General features: G+C 44.7%; 1 non-coding gene across 1 annotated transcript; it reads right to left on the bottom strand.

Annotated features, from left to right (window-relative positions):
• Positions 1-264: 264 nt before the first annotated feature.
• TRNAC-GCA (transfer RNA cysteine (anticodon GCA)) lies at positions 265-336 on the bottom strand. Its single transcript has one exon. It is a non-coding gene; the product is annotated as a tRNA-Cys (tRNA).
• Between the last annotated feature and the right edge of the window lie 8,328 nt (positions 337-8,664).

An 8,664-nucleotide genomic window follows, 5' to 3' on the forward strand; every position in this document is an offset into this window, starting at 1 on the left:
CCAAAAGAGCGAGGAGAAGCCTGACTCATCCAGGTCACAGACAGGCATGCTGGGGGCCCCTTGAGGGGGAGGATGGGGCCAGCTTGAGGTCAGGGAGGTGCTTGGCTTGGACCTAGCAGGCTTGGAGTGTGGCAGCCACAGGTGGGAAAGAGACTGAGGCTGGCAGAGGCTGGCAGAGGCTGGCAGAGGGTGGGGTTGTTGTAGGCATTTGTGAATCCAGGAGATAGAAGAGCAACTAAAAGACTAAAGGGAGAGGCAGCTGGTAGGGGGCACCTGGATTTGAACCAGGGACCTCTTGATCTGCAGTCAAATGCTCTACCCCTGAGCTATACCCCCTGGCCTGCAAGGTTCCCCTTAATGAGCACCTTTCCAAGCTGCCACCACACCCAGTACACCTGCCTTCCAGAGTCATTGCCAGTGGTTTGGCGAAGCCTCCCCAGAGCCCAGCTGCCTGCCCTGGCCCTGGGCACAAGAGCCATATCCAGGGACCTTCTGAGGGTCCCCAACAACCACCAAGCCCTCCACAGGCCCTTTGGACCTCACCCACTCCTACAGAGACCCCAGTCACATGGGGCTGCAACTTGTCCTTCCTCCTCACCCAGACCAGCCTAGCAGCACCCAAGTCATAGCAGCCAACCATCCCCCAAGCCCCTGGAGATGAAGCTGAGACAGTGCTTTGGGCTTTTAGGTTCTGAATGGCCAGAAGCATAGAATGCTGCCCCACAGCTGAAGCTACAAGTCCTTTAGCTCGTCTACAAGCCTTGGGTAAGATTTGAGGTCACCTGGGTAGGGTTTGGGGCAACTGCAAGCCCCCATCTCTTGAGCACCAACATGAGGCTCCAGCCTCCTCCTCAAAGCCTAGCCTGCTTGGGTACAAGCTTGCTCTTTTTCCTGGTGGAGGGAATGTAGTAAGTGCTCTTCAAGGCAGACAACATCTGTTCATGCCCAGGGTAGGTTCTACAGCTCCTGGGCCCTGAGAAACCTGCAGCCCCCATCTCCTACCACAACTGCCAAGGCCCACTTTCTTGGCGCTCTGGGTTAGGGTCAGGCCTTTCATCTCCCACTACTGCCAAGTTCTCTGTCTCCTGGTGACCCTCAAGCCAGCTCTTCTTCACAAGGGGCTTCACAGCTGGGTTTGAACCAGTCACTTCAGGAACCACAGGCCAGGATGAAGCTCGTGGGCCCTATTCCCTCAGTCAGCTGCTTTTTGGGTAGGAATCCTCCAGGCTTGGCTAAAATGAAGGGCCTCTCCCAAGGCCTCAGCTCTCTCTGTCTCCGTCTTTGTCTCTGTCTCTCTGTCTCCATTTCCATATCTGTCTCCATCTCTGTCTCTTTCTCCATTTCTGTCTCTCTGTCTGTCTGTCTCTCCTGCTTTTTGAACCTTCCCAAAGCCAGCTCTAACCTGGATGCCAAGGATGACACCCCAGTGTTGCCCGAATCACCCTAGTTAGCTGGAATGCCTGAGAGACTAGATCTGGAGGAAGGCCAGTGCTTTGCCCATGAATCTGGCATGAGTGTAAGCAGAAAGAACAAATTTGGTCCCCAGAGGCAGGGCAGTAGACAGAGGTTGAAGGCACAGGAGAAGCCAGGGAACACTTGACTGAAGACACACTTAAAGGCACAGGAAGAGCCTCATCAAGATGGCAGAATAGAGGCAAGGAAAGTTGCAACCTCTTTGGAATCCTCTCCAATCAACCTTAAAAGAATTCTTCAAGATGAATACTGGGGCAACAGAACCAACTAGGAGATGGTTCTTTCCTGAAACTTTCCTGAAGAAAACACCTTGGAAGGTAGAGAGAGTGAGAGGAGAAGGCAGCCCATAGCAAGATTGAACCAAGGATCACCATTGCAAGCCAACAAGAGCCCCCCAACCAATCCCAATTGTTAGATATTCTGAACATGGGTCCAAGCCAACATGGAAACTCCAAGACCCTACCTAAGCCAAGAGGAAAATACCACTACTCCCATACCTGGAAGTTGCAAGCCCTAAGATAAACTTGTCCTGAGACCTCAAGCCCTAGTACAAGGCAGTCTATAGTGTGTCTGACTAGTGCAAGTTTAAATGGAGGCCCAGAGTTCCTGTCCAAGCCTGCAATGGATACTTGAACTCCATCTCAAGGCAGTCTTTAGTGTAGGTCTAGCCAGTGTAAGCCCAGAGTGAGTCCTAGAGACTCTGTCCAAGCCTAAGATGAAGCCCTAAGCCCCAGCAAAAGGTAGTTCTCTGGGTCCTACAAACCATTAGCATGCCCTAGGGGAGACTTAAATAGCTGTGGAGGTAGTTTTTAGAGCTCCACAGCCCCCAGGAAGGAAGAAAAAAAAGAATCACCCAAGTATAGTAAATTATTATGGAGACATGGAAGAACAAGGTACAAACTCAGAAGGGGACAGTGAGATCAAAGCAATTACATGAAAAACTTCAGAAAAAAAGGGAATTGGTGTCAGGCTCTAGAAGAGCTCAAAAAGGATTTCAAATATTAAATAAAAGAAGCAGTGGAAAAATAGGGAAGAGAAAGAAAGAGATTCAAGAAGAAAATAACATCTTAAAAAGCAGAATTGGCCACATGGAAAAAGAAATACAAAAATCCAGTGAAGAAAAGAGTTTTCTAAAAAGTAGATTCAGCCAAATGGAAAAGAAGGTTCAAAAGTTCCTGGAACAAAATTATTTCTTAAAAATTAGAATTGGGCAGGGTAGAAGCTAATGATTCCATGAGACATCAAGAAACAAAATCAAAAGAATGAAAAAATAGAAGAAAACATGAAGTAGTTTATTTTAAAAAACAACTGTTTTAGAAAAGAGATGCAGGAAAGACAAATTAAGAATTATTGCATTCCCTGGAAGCCATGCTGTAACTAAACAAAACAAAACAAACAAACAAAAAAAAACCCTAGTCATCATAATACAAGGAACTACCAAAAGAAAATTGCTCTGATAGTCTTGAACAAGAGGGTAAAATAGATATTAAAAGATTCTAGAGGCTACTTCCTGAAATAAATTCCCAAATGACAACTTGGAGCAACATTATAGCTCAATTCAAGAGCTCCCGGTCAAGGAAAAATACCATAAGCAACCAGAAAGAAACAATTCATATATCATTGAACTACAGTCAGGATTATATAGGACTTAGTAGCTTCCACATTAAAGAATCAGTATACTCGAAATACAATATTCCAAAAGGCAAAAGGTAGGTTTACAACTCATATTTACCTACCCCACAAACTGAACATATTCTTTATGGAAAAAATTACTACAATTAATTGTAAGAGAACCATTGAACCAATAAATAAGACAAGTATTTGGTTTTATGAAAAAACAAACAAAATAGATTTTTATCTATATTAACTATACTAGTTAATTTGATTAAAAACAGAAAGACAAAAATAAAATTACCAGTATCAGAAATGAAAAGAGGAATTCACTACCACTGAAGAGGAAATTAAAGCTGTCATTAGGAGCTATTTTACCCAATTATATGCCAATCAATCTGACAGCCTAAATGAAACGGATGAATATTTACAAAAATATAATTGCCCAGAGTAACAAAAGAGAAAATAGAATATTTAAATTCCAAAGAGATCCAGAAAATGGAGAAGGGACCTACTTGTAGAAAAAAATATTCATAGTATCTCTCTTTGTAGTGACAAAGAACTGGAAATTGAGGGAACATCCATCGACTGGGATATGGCTGAAGCAATTGTGGTATATGATGGTGATGGAATACTCTCATGCTATAAGAAATGATGAGCAAGATGATTTCAGAAAGACCTGGGAAAAATATACACTAACTGATAAAGAGTGAAATAACCAGGAGAACATCATATAGAGTAACAGCAATGTTGTTTGATGATCAGTTGGTCCCAGCATGCTTGGAGTGTGGCAGCCATAGGTGGGAAAGTGACTGAGGCTGACAGAGGCTGGAATTGTTGCAGACACTTTGGAGGCCAGGAGGAAGATGAGTACGTGGAAGGCCTAAAAGGTGAGGCAGCTGGTAGGGGGCACCTGGATTTAAACCAGGGACCTCTTGATCTGCAGTCAAATGCTCTACCCCTGAGCTATACCCCCTGGCCTATAAGGATATACTTAATGAGCACCTTTCCAAGCTGCCACTACACCCAGAGCACCTGCCTTCCAGAGCCAGTGCCAGTGGTTTCGAGAAGCCACTCAGAGCCCAGCTGCCAGCCCTGACCCTGGACACAAGAGCCACATCCAGGGGTCCCCTCTGAGAGTCCCCAACACCCACCAAGCCCTCCACAGATCTACTGTGACAGAGGCCCCAGCCATATGGGGATGTACCTTGTCCTCACTCCCCACCCAGACCAGCCTGGCAGCCCCCAAACAGACAGGAGCCAACATTACTAGAGCCCCTGGGCCTGGAGATGGAGCTGAGGCATGGATCTGGGCCCTCAGCTTCATATAGCCCAAAGGCATGGAAGGCCCCCTCCACAGGAGCTGCAAGTCCTCTTGCCCTTCCACAGGCCTTGTGTGAGCCTCAATGTCTCCTGGAGAGGGTTGGAAAGAACAACAAGCCCCCATTTCTGGAGCACCAGCCTGTGGCTCTAGCCTGCTCCTTGGCCTCTTGCAAGTTAGCTTATGAATTTGCTCCCTTCCCTGCAAGAGGCACGGAGTTGGTGGCCCCCATTGGCAGGGTCCAGGCTGCCCCCAGGCAGACATTCTGTGCCCATAACCAGGCTATGCTCTATAGCCAGGTGGCCCTGGCCAGTCTGTGGCACCCAAATCCCACCAGTCCCTCCAAGACCCACTTTCAGGCCTTGCCTCTCCCCCTGCAGCCGGGCTTCCTGTCTCCTTGTGACCCTCATGCCAGCTCCTCTTCACAAGGGGATTCGCAGCTGGGCTTGAACCAGCCACCTCTGGAACCGCAGGACTCTAGCCTGAGTTTGAACCAGCAGGCAGGAACCCTAGGGCCCTGCACTCTCAGCCAGCTGGCTTTTGGCTAGGCCACCTCCAGGCCTGGTGAGCAGGAAGGGGCCTCTCCTAAGGTCTCAGCACTTTCTGTTTCTGTCTCTCTTTGTGGCTCAGGCTCCATCTGCCTCTTTGTCTGTCTCTGCATTTCTACCCTTCCCACAGTGAACCCTAGCCTAGATGCCAAGAACAATAACCAAAGATTGCCTGGTGCTGCCCAGGTTGCTGAGAGGCCTGAGGGACTAGAGCAGGAGGAAGGCCAGGGCTTTTGCCCATGGACCAGCATGGAATGTCAGCAGGAGGAGTAGGAGCAGATGGTAGGGACAGGGTACCCAGCAGAGGCTGGAGGCACAAGGGAAGCCAGAGAGCAAGGGGCAGAAGACACAGGTGCAGGCACAGAAAGAGCCCTGCTGGCAAATGCAGGGACAAAGGCAATGAGGGAGCAAAGAGGAGCCTCTGGCCAGGCCCTGGACCAGTCACCTGGACCCTGTGGTTTTCTATGTCCCTGGGGTGACCCAATGGCCCTGGGCTCCCAGGTTACCTGCCAAAGGGTGTGCCTGGTCAGCAGTTGGCTCTGACAAGCTGGTGACCTCCTCTTGGGGCTTCTGAAAGCTCCCAAAGATATTTTAAAAAATTGTTTTAGTTCCATATAGAAATCACTTTTATAATTTTTTGGTGATTTAACATTTTTTCTTTCCCTATACTCTCCCACTATTCCTGAGCCAAAGAAAACCCTGATATAGATGATTCCTATACTTTCATATATACATATTTCCATAGGGCTCATTTCAAAATGAAAGCCCCGTAATTACAGGTACATTACCCATACACATCGATACCTATATCTCTTTAAGGAAATAAGGTGGAAGATGATAGGCTTTGATCCACACTCAGACTCCAACAGTTCTTTCTTTGGCTGAATTTTCATCCTGAATCCCATGTGTATATCTGGGAGACTTGCTTTCCTGGTCATGGTTTAGTCCTTCTCAGTTGAGCACCACATATTTCTTTTTTTTTTTAAGAGAACAGTATTTTTTATTTTCCCTTCCATTTATTATTTTTAAAATTAATTTATTTAGTCAATTTAGAACATTATTCCTTGGTTACAAGAATCACATTATTTCCCTCCCTTCCCTCCCCCCACCCTTCCTGCTGCCCACTTACAATTTCACTGGGTATTATATGTGTCCTTGATCACAACCCATTTCCATGTTGTTTGCATTGGGATGCTCATTAAGGGTCTACATCCCCAAACATATCCCTTCGATCCACATATTCCACCAGTTGTTTTTCTCTGGTGTTTTTACTCCAAAGTCTGAATGTGGATAGTGTTTTTTCTTGTAGATACCTCCAAGTTATTTGGATCACTGCATTGCCACTAATGGAGAAGTCCATTACATTCGATTATACCACACTATATTGGTCTCTGTGTGCAATGTTCTCCTGGTTCTGCTCCCTTTGCTCTGCATCAATTCCTGGAGGTTGTTCCAGTTCCCATGAAATTCCTCCACTTTATTATTCCTTTGAGCACAACAGTATTCCATCACCAAAATATACCACAATTTGTTCAGCCATTCCCCAATTGGTGGGCATCCCCTCATTTTCCAATTTTTTTGCCACCACAAAGAGCGCAGCTATAAATATTCTTGTACAAGTCTTTTTTTCCTTATTATCTCTTTGGGGTACAAACCCAGCAGTGCTATGGCTGGATCAAAGGGTAGACAGTCTTTTAGCGCCCTTTGGGCATAGTTCCAAATTGCTCTTCAGAATGGTTGGATCAGTTCACAACTCCACCAGCAATGCATTAATATCCCAACTTTGCCACATCCCCTCCAGCATTCATTACTTTCCATAGCTGTCATGTTAGCCAATCTGTTAGGTGTGAGGTGATACCTCAGAGTTGTTTTGATTTGCATATCTCTGATTATGAGAGATTTCGAACACTTTTTCCATGTACTTATTAATAGTTTTGATTTCTTTGACTGAGAACGGCCTGTTCATGTCCCTTGCCCATTTATCAATTGGAGAATGGTTTGATTTTTGTACAATTGGTTTAGCTCTTTGTAAATTTGAGTAATTAAACCTTTGTCAGAGGTTTTTATGAAGATTGTTTCCCAATTTGTTGCTTCCCTTCTGATTTTAGTTACATTGGTTTTGTTTTATATTATTAATTTTTTAAAAGAATAATATTTAAAAATCAAAGCCCCCAAACCTATACCCATATAAACAGGTGATAAATAATATGTTTTCTTCTAGATTTCTACTCCCATAGTTTTTTCTCTAGATGTGGATAGCATTCTTTCTCATCAGTTTCTCAGAGTTGTCCTGAATCATTGATTGCATTTTAGTAGCAGTCAGTCACATTTAATCAATGTTTTAGTTACTCTCTATAATGTTCTTCTGGTTCTGCTCATTTCATTTCAGATCAGTTCATGAAAGACTTTCCAGTTCTTATAGAAATCCAGCAGTTTATAATTCCTTAAAGCACAATAGTATTCCATCACTATCATGAATCACAATTTGTTCAGTCATACCCCAATCGAGGGGCACCCCCTCATTTTCCAATTTTTTGCCACCACAAAAAGCACAGCTATAAATATTTTTTGTGCTGAATCTTTCCCACTTTAAAAAAATTTCTTTGGGGTACAAACTCCAGTAATGGTATTGCTGGATCAAAGGACATGCATTCTTTTAGAACCCTTTGGGCATAATTCCAAATTGCCTTCCAGAATGGTTGGGTCAATTCACAACTCTACTAGCAATACATAAATATCCCAATGTTTGCAGTTTATCATTTTGAGAAGGGTTGCATTTATTCCAACATCTCCTAAAGTTTTTATAAGAAATAGATGTATTTTGTCAAATGCTTTTTCTGCACCTGTACAAATAATCATGTGGTTTCTTGGTTTTGTTGTTGGTATGAACTATTAGGATATTTTCCTAATATTGAACCATCACTGCTTTCCTAGTATAAAACCCAGTTGATTGTGGTATAGGATTCTTGTGATATAATGCTATAACCTCATTCCTAGTATTTTATTTAAACATTTTGCATCAATGTTCATTAGGAACATAGGTCTATAGTTTTCTTTCTCTGTTTTAGATCTTCCTGGTTTAGGTCCAGAAGAGGATTTGAGAGGTAGGTAAGTGGTAGTCACTGGGAAGCTGCTGCTAGACCTGGTTAGATTATATTTTCCGTGAGGACTTGACATGCCCAAAGAATAAGGAGAATACTGTGTCATCCAGGACATAGAGAGGAAAGTTGGGGTCCTCCCCAGGTGTGTTGAGCCAGGCTGAAGACAGAGAGCTGACTTGCGTCCAATATAACTTGAAGTGTGCCAGTCACAGGTGGGAAAGAGGCTGAGAGAGGCTGGCAGAAGCTGGGGTTGTTACTGGCACTTGTGAAGCCAGGAGGTAGAAGAGCAGATGAAAGGCTAAAAGGTGAGGTAGTTGGTAGGGGGCACCTGGATTTGAACCAGGGACCTCTTGATCTGCAGTCAAATGCTCTACCCCTGAGCTATATCCCCTGATCCTCAGTAATAACCTTAATGATCACCTTTCCAAGCTGCCACCACACCCACATCACCTGACTTCTAGAACCATTGCCATTGATTTGGAAAGTCTCCCTAGAGCTTAGTTGCCAACCCTGAACTTGAGGACAAGAGCCATGTCCAGGGCCCCCCTCTGATATACACCAATCTGTCAACAGGATCTTTGGACCTTAACCTTTCTGAGATAGGCCCTAA

This window comes from Monodelphis domestica, chromosome 5, assembly GCF_027887165.1.
Source record: "Monodelphis domestica isolate mMonDom1 chromosome 5, mMonDom1.pri, whole genome shotgun sequence".
Classification (NCBI taxonomy): Eukaryota; Metazoa; Chordata; class Mammalia; order Didelphimorphia; family Didelphidae; genus Monodelphis; species Monodelphis domestica.